The sequence below is a fragment of the Chenopodium quinoa genome, unplaced genomic scaffold (genome assembly GCF_001683475.1).
Source record: "Chenopodium quinoa cultivar QQ74 unplaced genomic scaffold, ASM168347v1, whole genome shotgun sequence".
NCBI classification, from domain to species: domain Eukaryota; kingdom Viridiplantae; phylum Streptophyta; class Magnoliopsida; order Caryophyllales; family Amaranthaceae; genus Chenopodium; species Chenopodium quinoa.
In genome coordinates, this window is record NW_018744858.1 from 254371 (window position 1) to 265523 (window position 11153).

Consider the following 11153-nt stretch of genomic DNA (forward strand, 5'->3'; position numbering starts at 1 on the left):
TGTGTTAGTTCTTGATAGACTTACAAATGGGGTCAAACCCATTAGTTGCTTAAGTCTATTCGAATTCTTCTAGCGATTGCTAATTTTTCGATTACGAGATTTGGCAGTTGAATGTCAAAACCACCTTCTTGAATGTGTTCTTGATGGAGGATGTGTATATTACATAACCTGAGAGTTTTGTAGATCTAGAAAATCCTAGAAAGTTTTTGCAAACTTCAGAAATCCAGTCATGGATTGAAGCAAGTATCAAGGAGTTGGAACATTCGTTTAGACGAGGCAATTAAACAGTTTGATTTCCTTAAGAGCGAAAAAGGATCTTGTGTATACAAAAAGTTTAGTGGGAGCAATCTGGTTTTCTTAGTCTTGTATGTAGATGACATATTGTTCATAGGGAACGACATATCAATGCTTGAGTCAGTCAAGTAATGGTTGAAGAGTTGTTTCTATATGAAAGACGTAAGAGATGTTGTGTACATATTGGGAATTAAGATTCATCAAGAAAGGTCTTGAAGGATGACTAAACTAAATCAAGAGACTTATGGTGATAAGGTTCTTGACAGATTCGAAATGGAAGACTCTAAGAGAGGATTTCTTCCCTTATCTTATCGTATTACGCAAGCTAGAAGAGTTAGAGATGTATGAATAATGTACCTTATGCTTTTGCAATAGGGTCCATTAGGTATGCCATGATATGTACAAAGCTGGATGTTGCACATGCCTTGAGCATGTGTAACAATTTTCAAGCAAATTAAGAGGAAGTACATTAGAAAGTAGCTAAAAACAAATCCTTGAGTACTTGAGAAGCACTAAAGAAATGTTTCTGGTCTATGGTGGCAAAAGTAAATTGGTTGTCAACAAGGGTTATACGAATGCAAGTTTCCAAACAAATAAAAATGACTTTAGATTTGGATCTAGATACATTTTATGTCTGAATGGAGAAACAGTGAACTTGAAGAGTTCAAAGTAGAGCACTGTTGCAGACTCAATGTCAGAATATGAAATATTTAGCTGCAGTAGAAGCAGTTAAGGAGGAAGTTTGGATCGAGTTATTTTGTGACAAAATTACCCCTTTGCCTAGTCAAAAGAGTCAGGGTCACATTACAAATCCAAACATGTTGAGATAAAGTATCACCTCATTTAAGAGATCATTGACTCGCGGGATGGCAAGATCTGCAAAGTTTTATATGAGTGAGAATATCACTTATTTACTTACTAAACCCCTTCCATAGACCAAAGTATGAGAGTCATAATAAGGCTCTTGGATTGAAGCAAGTTATGTAATTTAAGTTGTATATGTTTTGAGAAAACATATCACATAACTAATACATTAACTTGCAGAATAATGTTTAATCAGAAATTTATTATTTCTCTTATTTAATTATGGTTTTTGTAATTAACTAAAATGTCCAAAATAATTATGAATTGATGGGATCATCAAATCGATGATTTGGTGAACGAAACCCCACAGGTGAACTAAATACATATATTATTTAAGTTCCTAGTTTGAAATCATTAAATTGGACATAAATGATTTCAATAGATGGACTAGCATGTAAGATTGATTGGATAGTGCAGTTTCATGGGCTATAGGGGCATAGAGATGCTCGGTCAATCACATGGATATGCATGAATGATGCATGATCGAACTATTGACCTACTTTGAAGTTTAAAATAGAACTTCCGGATATATTAGTGGATTCCTTTGACATGAGTGGAACACTGATTTCATTCAATGATTAATTTAACTGTGGTACATCCAAACATCATTCCATAAAAGGGGACTATAAAAGATGTTTCCTGGTTACTTCAAAAGTTGAGTGGGAGCTTTGGTTGTCACATGATTGGATTGAGTCTACCTATTTAATTAGGGAATGTGTCATGGCCACTTGAAGAGGGAGAATTCAGAAAATACATGGCCGCGTTCAAATGTATTACTCAGTAATCATTTGATTTTGTAATTCTAACTCAGATTTCAAGAAATGATTTGTAGATTAATATGACCTCGACATGGGATGCAATTATATTATCAAACCGACACATATTGACTTAAGAAATTTGAATATTGCTCACTTGTCACATACAAGTGGGAGATTGAAGGATTTATGTTTTCGTCAAGTACAATTACTAGATATATATAATGGATCAAATTATGGAGATAATTAAGTTCATCCATTTGGGTCATCGTTATATCATAGCTAGAGGTACTAACGATCTTTAAGCTAGTAAAATAGGCCAAAGCCCAATTGGACGGATTCTATAAGGTCACATAAAGGGCCTAGATCAAGCATAAGAGGAAAAGACCCATGATGGGCCTTCTCCCCTAGGTGACCGGCCATATGGAGGTGTTTAAGAGGGTTTCGGCTTTGCTCCTAGTCTAATTATAATAGGATTATAAATAGACTAAGTGTCTAGGGTTGAATTGAAAATTCATGATCAGTGAGATCAAACCTTAATTAGCAAACACGAAACCCAACCCCCTCAAATTTCCTCTCTCTCATGGCTCTCTCCTCCCCTAGACGACGGTGGTGTGCGGTGGTGGTGGTGATCATTCGTGGTGGTCGGTTGTTTAAGGAAGGTGGTGATCGCGGTTTTCCATTTCTCTCGACCAATCTAGCATTGGTGGACGGTTGTTCTAATCCCGTGGACTAAGTAGAGGAGTCACGCTTGGGGCTCTATTCTCTCCCTGGTTTGTCAATCGAATAGCTACATGAAATTCACGCTTCAAAGGTATAATTATGTGATTCTTGTGTGTTATGCTTGTGATCCTGATTTAGGTGCGTATGAATGATTCATGAAATTTCGCTTATAAGACCTAAAGTCCTACAAGGGGTTGAAAGTTGATGAATCTTACTGGCTGGCTCGATATCCAAACGAGCTAAGAAACACTTGCCTACTTAGCCGCAACGACCCAAATTATTAGAAAAATAGACATAAGAAAAATCATACCATAAACTTATCATAGTCCTATTAATCTTAATGTCCCTTCATAAAAAATTTGTAAATCAAGATCACACAAAAAGATTTTAAACCAAATATGAACATTGGTGATTTCACTTTATTTGTTAATTTATAAATGATTTTGATGTAATTTATTTCATGTAACGTAAAAATATTTCATATTTTATAACTAACTAATTCGGACGCCCGTGCACTATGTTCGCGGATCGTTTGGTACTCTATTTGATATAACTGATTTAAAGTTTATGTTTTTTTACTACCAAACACTATAATGCATACATTTACTTTACATATAGGTATTTAATTTTGCAAATCATTTTTTTTAGATCTGTGAGTGTATGCAATGATTATAGATGATAATGCAATGTTTGTATTGTTATAAAGCCTAAAATTTGTCATACGATCCTTGTATTACATTGGAGGCACATATTATTATGTTCATCTATTAGATATGAGCTTTAGCCGCTCCATGTTATTTAAGATAACTATTTAGCAATTCTAAATAAAATTTGACCATGTAGATAAATTATCATTACTAACAATATATTAGTCTTGCTTATGAAATTGTTATGAAAGTGTAATTGGTATGAAAAAAATTCAACATTTTTTACACTTTAGATTATACTGATGAGTAAAAATGCACATGTTTTGAAATTGTTATTTTAAATTTCACTCAATGGACTGTGTTGCAAAATTTTTAATGGTTAATATATGTGCATCTAGAGTAAATAGAGAAGGAAAAAAAAAAAAAACAATATCTTCTATTAAATATTAAGTAAAAGTATTTTCACTTTCTTTGTTGAAAACTATAAAAGTTTCGGTATATTTGGTTCAACTATGAAAAATGAAAGACGTACAAATAAATAAAGAGGAAAATAAATGGAAGTGATGATTAGGTCCGATAAGCATAAAAGCTATTTTAACTTTTGTCCGACCGAAATATCATTTATAAGCCCAAAGCAAGCAACTCAATCAACAGTAATAGTCCATGTTAAGGAGAGTTGCAAATGTATGTAATACTAATTATCTATCCTAAAGAGAGTCAAACAACATACAACGGGGTTTTATTTTATTTTTTTGAGAAAAGATGACTAATTATTATTAGAGTTCAAGCAAAAGTCAGTAGCAACTACATCCACTACAGTGCTTGGACAACCCCCCACCCGCACTCTCGTTAAATATATGAGTGGGCTAAGGTGAGGCATAGCATGAGCTACACAATTTGCTTCTCTAAAAACATGAACAACATCAATACTCTCAAAAAAACTTAGCAACATTCTTAATCTCCTTAGTAAGCATCCCCAAGAACGATCCATCACTTTGCTTACCCTGTAACAACCGAATTAGCTGCTCACAATCACTCACCATGACAACATGTTTAGCATCACACTGGATCGCCATTTTAAGCCCAATAATCATAGCCTTTGCCTCAACTACCCCTGCTTCCCATTTGCTACGAACCTACTGACATATATTGACTCGATAGTTAATGCAGTTTTAGATTATAACAGATGTACTAAATTATAATGACTCGATAGTTAATGCAGTTTTAACTTGAGAGGTCATAGGTTTCAGATAACAAGTCTAACTACGTAATGAAAGCTGACTTTCATGACAGCTTACACGTAAACAAAACTTTATAATAATACTTTGTATAATGTATATAACCTTATTAAAAAAAAAGGAAAATTTGATTCTAATAATCCCACCTTTAACTGGTTCGCTGCTAATAATCTCACATTTTGATTATATTATCTAATAATCCCACCTTTAGGGGGCATTCTCTTCTAATGGTCCCTAACCTGTTGGTGACCGGTGTAATGGGTTAATATGCCACGTGTCACTTTGTGATTCGTCGAAATATTTTTTTATAATTCTTTTAAAAAAATTTAAAAAGTAATTTTTTTTTTCCTATCCTTCTTCCTTATCGTTTTGAAAACAAAAATAAAAAAATTAATTTTTTTTTCTTACCTCCTGGTGGCCAAGGAATTTTTTTTTTTAAAATAAAATATTTTTTTATATTTCTTTTAAAAAAATAATTTAAAAAGTATTTTTTTTCCCTTTCCTTCTTCCTTATCGTTTTGAAAACAAAAATAAAAAAATTAATTTTTTTTCTTACCTCCTGGTGGCCAAGGATTTTTTTTTTTTTTTTTTTTTGAAAAAAATATTTTTATATATTTCTTTTAAAAAAAAAATTAAAAAGTAATTTTTTTTTTTCCCTTTCCTTCTTCCTTATCGTTTTGAAAACAAAAATAAAAAAATTAATATTTTTTCTTACCTCCTAGTGGCCAAGGAATTAAAAAAAAAAAAAAAACCCTTACCCAAACAACAAGTTACCGGTCATAAGGGACCATTAGAAGAGAATACCCCCAAAGGTGGGATTATTAGATAATAATAAGAGGTGGGATTATTAGCAGCGAACCGGTTAAAGGTGGGATTATTAGAATCAAATTTTCCTTAAAAAATATATATATATATGCTTACAATATCTCGTCGACATCCTCGATAGCTGTCATTCTGTTCACTTCGCTCTGTAAAGTGAAAATCATTCAATAATACTAATGAATTAGTTAAACTCCTCAATTCCTCAAACATCATGTAGTTCATTACAACAAGATTACTAGGATTACGTTCTAGAGCTCTATAAAATGTGGCCAATGGCTTTTAGCTAGTGGCTTTGCAGCAACTCCAAAATCTCTATAATTATGCAATTTCAATTATAAGACTTTTGTTCTAGATTTAAGGAAACTGAACATATTTCCACCACTAAATTATTATCGAATTATTCATGTCGTAAAAGCATAAGAACATGGACCAATAACGAGGAGACGAAATTAAAAATGGGGGCAACTAAATAACATTTTGCTTCACATCTGCAACATAGCAGTTGACCACAGTACTCTACAATAGCCTTTATCCTAAATTTGTCTAGGAAACACACATAGTTTTTAGGAAATAAACACAAAGGCAAGGAGCTCGAAGAATGAAATTCATAGTGGCACGTAGTTGTGAAACAGACAAACAACTATAAAGCTAAAAGTTAGCCACTTCAGAAAATCAAATATCTGTATTCTAACATTTCAACACCAAACTATTATTGGATCCTTCAAAAGTGTAATTTTCAATTACAAAGAGCAACTATATTCATCCTTATACTAATTCGATCCCCTTCTAAATTCCTAGGAGAGATCAAGCATGTCAAGTTCCAAAATCCGCATTGAACACATAAATTCACGATTGAAATAGTAAATACCTGCAGCCTGTGCAATTCATGAGACATTCTCTCATAATCATCGTCGAGTGACTCATTGTGCTTCTCCAAGTGCCTACAACAAAGACAGTTAACTCATACAAAGACAGTTAAACCTGTTATTGTTGTCAATCTTACTATGTACCATCAATCTACGGAGTATATATGTTTTCTCAAATTCAGTGATTATTTGTGATTCTATTATTCTTCTTTTGTTGACTAATAGTTATTGTTTACCTATACACCTTTAAGGAACCAAATATATACCCTAAACATCAATTTTTATAATTTCCACATGGCAACCCAAACTTTTAAACATCTTGTCAATTTTATCCATGTTGTTAACTTACCATTAGTCAATTCCATTTTCTCTCGTTTTTTCTTTCTTCTTTCCTCTACCTTTACTACGTCCTCAAAAGTTTGTTTGTCTCATTGCACTTTTTGGGGTTAAAGTTTAAAAATTTTGACCAAATATCTCTTTTAATATAATTTATAAGTTATATTTCATAACACGTACAGTTGTTTGAGATCTTATTGGATTTGTTTTAATGTACATTAATTAATATCAACATTTTGTAATATTTACTTGTATAGAAATTAGGTTATATACGTTTTAAAATGCGTTTTGTAAGTCGTGTACATCAAATGTAATAATGTTTAATTGACAGGTGAATAAAGATTTATAAGCTAAGTGACTCTAAATATAAATTTGATGAGTATTTAATTCGTAGATTGAGAGATACATACTTCTATAATCATAACATTTGAGAATTTACAGTATTCGCACACACTTCTTTAATTTATTTGTAGATTCATCTCAATTTATACCTTTCAAAATACTATAGAGGAAATTTTATAATTTTTACAATAGTATAATTAAAGACATTAATGATATAAAATATGTATTGGCAAACATGAAAACTCAAAGGTTCGTCACTATTGAAAAATAACGGAGGAATTATAAAAGAAACAAGGGATAAATCATCATTATCATTGTTAGTTATTATTTATAGTTTGTGTAATCCCTTAATTTACTCATTTAGGATGATATTTAAATTATAATCTTAATTCTTAGTGTAGGGAATTTTTCAACTCGCGCCCCACCGTGGTTCATGCTTTTAGGCATGGTGGCGTTCCAAGGAAAAGAAGTCAGAGATAAAAGAGTCGCCAACAAGTTTTAGGAACTTGTAAACCGTTCACGGGTGTGAAGGTTACACCCCATTCACGATCACGGACAGTGGCGGATCTTGAAACTTTTTCTTTCGGGGGCCAATAATGTCTAGTATAAAGGTACGTTTAAAACAAAAATATAATAACATAAGCATATGAAAATTATTTAAAAATCCAATGTAAGATTATACTATTATAAATATTTCTTTAGTAAACTACTAAAGTAAGGCTCGTCTTTCTTTTAATAATTTAAAATCATCAATTATTGACTTAGTACTAAACCACTTAGAAAACATGCCTTTCAACCCGTACATAATACATTAATTGATTCATAAATACAAATAATTGAAAATTTACATTAGAAATCTTACTTGGCTTGGGCTGTTAAAGGTTGGAGATTGCAATCAACGCGGCAGCGAGCTTTCCTTCAATCCTTCCTATCCTGATTCCTGAGTATCATCAAATTATAACATTAAAATCTGAAAATAAGGGTTAACAATTGGGGATTTCAAATTGGGGATTTTGAATTAGGATTAACAAGACATACTAAATTAATTAATTAAATCAATAATTTCAAGATATAGTATAAAAATTTAAGAGATTTCAGATTTAAAATACATACATGGATTGAGGCAACGAATTGATGACCGAATTGAACTATTGAAGAACGGTTGAAGTTGAAGGTCGAACGGATTCAACGAATTAGCGTAAGCAATTAAGCAAAGAACAATTGAAGACTGAGGCCGTGACTCCGTGAGGCTGGCAGGCAGCGACGCCGCGACGGTTAGGTGACTGGTGACTTGAGGACGGTGAGATCGATCTACTGGACGAGCACTTCTTTCCTTGGGTTAATGAGTTTCAATGTTTCATCTTTGCTGTTTTAGACTTTCAGTGTTTCTGTTCTTTCGAAACTTTCAGCTTTTTCTTTCTTTTCTTTTTTTTTTATTTTTTTATTGGGCCTTAAATTTTTTTTTTCCAAAAGTTACCAGGGGCCAGGCCCAGTGTAGCCCCCTCTAAAGGTCCGCCCCTGATCACGGAGATCGCTAACTCCATAGTGGTCCGAAATCATGACTAGATTTTCGGGGATGATGGTACGAATCCAACCTAAAATAGATTGAACCCGGCGGAAATAGGCCTCTACTCAATTCTTATGATACTCATGTGCGCTTTCCGATCAACACACATACGACAAGTTAATCCTAAACCTATTTAATCTACGTTGGTTGATTATCAATGCACAATCAAATCTATTATTGGTGATCACTTGAATTAAAATCATATTAGCCTAAATCCAAATTATTAATTATCTTATTAGGCGTGATTTCAAGTACAAATTCCCTTTAAACCTACAAAAAGGGGCACGATCAAGCAATAACAATAAATCATAAATAATCAAGCAACATATGATCATCGCAACAATCATCATCATAATAACATCATCAAAATATCGTAATAGCAAGATCCTAGGCATGATACCAAACAGGTTAATAACAAATTCTAAGCATGTCACTAATAACAAAATCAAAGCATTATCCTAAACATGATACTAGAAATCAAAAAGACATCCTAACATGATACTAGGAATTAAAATAACATTCTAAGCATGATACTAGAAATCATAATAACATTGTAAACATGATTTCTACTCCAAAATCAAAGAATAATAACAAGGGTAATTAAATTACTCACTTTGATGCCTCATCCTTCTTGGTATTAAAACAATACACACGTTACTAAACTTCAAGAAAGTTAAATCAATAAAGTTAATAAATCAAATATGAATTGAAATAGAGATTTGGGACCAAACCCTCAGAACTATCAACCTTTCACGTCAAGGTCGAAGGCAACGTCGAGTATGGTTAGGAGTATTTGAATCTCGCGAAGGAAGGAGAGTATTAAGGATGTGTTTAGGCTAAGGCTAAGAACATGGGGATCAAGAAAGAGAAGAAAGGAATAAGATGATTGATGATGGTTGTGTATGATATGAAACGGGGTAAAATGACCTCTATTTATAAGGAAAAAAGAGAGTCGAAGCGATCAAAAAAAATTAAAATTTGAAACGGAATAGAACATCTTTCATCGCGGGGCGACAGGCGTATCGCGGCGCAATAGGACTATTGCGGCGCGATGTTTCCGTTCTTCTGCAATGGTTTTCTAAAGATAAGAATCCGTATGGAGTTCGATTTCCAATAGAATTGGTTTAACAAAATATCCGTACGTCTTCTATATTGAACGGGATTCGGATTATCAAAAAAGAGATGTTTTATTCAATATCAAATCCTTTGATCTTTATCTTTTCGGAAAGGATAAATTAGAATCTTCTAGATGATTCTAGAAGCTCCTAAAGAATCCTAATGGGTTTAGGATTGGGAATATTGTATTTAGACCCTCATATGATCATTGGGTCGTAGGTAAGGTGGGCCTAGCCACGGTTTGGTATTTTGGCCATAACTTATTCATTTTAAGTCGGATTTGGGCTTATAATATATCGTTGGAAAGCTATTTTCAAACCCCATCCAACTAAACAATAATTGGACCAGGATTATGGACCAAAATAACCTGGTTTGGACGTTTTTATGGTTTGGACACTAAATGAATGATTTTAAGGGATACGAAATGAGTGGTTTTGGGTTTAAAGACACGAAATAAATTATTTTGGAGTAAAACATTTTAGGCAAGGTTAGGAATATGGTAAAATCTTAGGGTAACTTCACGAGACTCTTCAACCCTTTACCGAACTCTTAAATCAGAGCGCGAAAGGTACTCATCACTGGCTTTGGTTTTTTGGGGAGACACAATCAGATGTCTACACTTAGCAAATGTATCTAGTCATTTTTATTTTTTATTTTTTACAAACTTATCGAATCACATCAATATAATTAAGCTTTCTCTCATTCTTTCGAGGCATTCCAACATTCTCTTTCTCATAACTCTATCATGGTGTCAAAGGTGTAGATTTATTTTTACGCTTCCACTATCCCTCGTATCACCTCAATGGTAACACCATCAAAACCCATTGTCGACACTGACAAACGATGGTGTTCATCTTTCCTCCTTTTCCCTTCATCTTCATCAATGGCACGTTGATTCTCACCTCCAACAATTTATTCATTATGATGTATAGTATTCAAAGTTGTACATTCGGAGTGAGTATTTAATTCTCTTGATTTTATGTGCTCTAATTATTTTTAGGAAAAATTGCTTTAAATAATACCACCTTTCACCCGTCCGCTAAAAACAAGTCCACCTTTTGTTTATTTCAGAATAATACGACCTTTGGGGGGTGTCCGCTTTAAACAAGTTGTAACCTGTTGGTAACCTGACTAATAGGTTATATGGACACGTGTCATCATTTTATTGGTCTAAAAAGATATTTTTTTTAATTAAAAAAGTTAATTAAAAAAAAACCATCCCTTCCAATCCCTTCCCCATTCTGGTTTGTGCGCCCCTCCCCCCTTTCCGTTTGGCCACCATGGGACTATGGCAAACCCCCAAAACCAACACCACCTCAGCCACTACCTCCCGGCCCCACCCAAACCCACGACCTAGCCCAGTGCCAGTGCCGCACCACCACCCAGCCCAACGCCGGTGCCACCCCCTTCCCCTCAACCACCTCGAATTTCCCATCCCTCTCCTTTGCTACCACTTTCACCACTGCAAGCGGCATGTCTCCGGCATCAAAATCTACACTTACAGAGCTACTCGTCGACATCAAACTCTGAATTCCTCAGTAATAATCTCATTCTCAATCCCTTATGTGGAAACTCGCCATGTG

The 11153-nt window shown here is 33.7% G+C and overlaps 1 long non-coding RNA gene across 3 annotated transcripts in view; it reads right to left on the minus strand.

Annotated features, from left to right (window-relative positions):
• The window catches only part of LOC110704746, a 29840-nt gene extending 21377 nt beyond the window's left edge, over positions 1-8463 (minus strand). Inside the window, exons 1-5 of one of the 3 annotated variants that reach the window (XR_002507996.1) lie at positions 8001-8462; positions 7750-7827; positions 6212-6284; positions 5443-5489; positions 2181-4419 (exon numbers count right to left, since the gene is read on the minus strand). This is a non-coding gene — a long non-coding RNA (uncharacterized LOC110704746). Of the gene's footprint in view, positions 1-2180; positions 4423-5442; positions 5490-6211; positions 6285-7749; positions 7828-8000 lie in introns of those variants that run through there. The other 2 variants (XR_002507995.1, XR_002507997.1) reach the window with 2 other exon arrangements.
• Positions 8464-11153: the final 2690 nt, after the last annotated feature.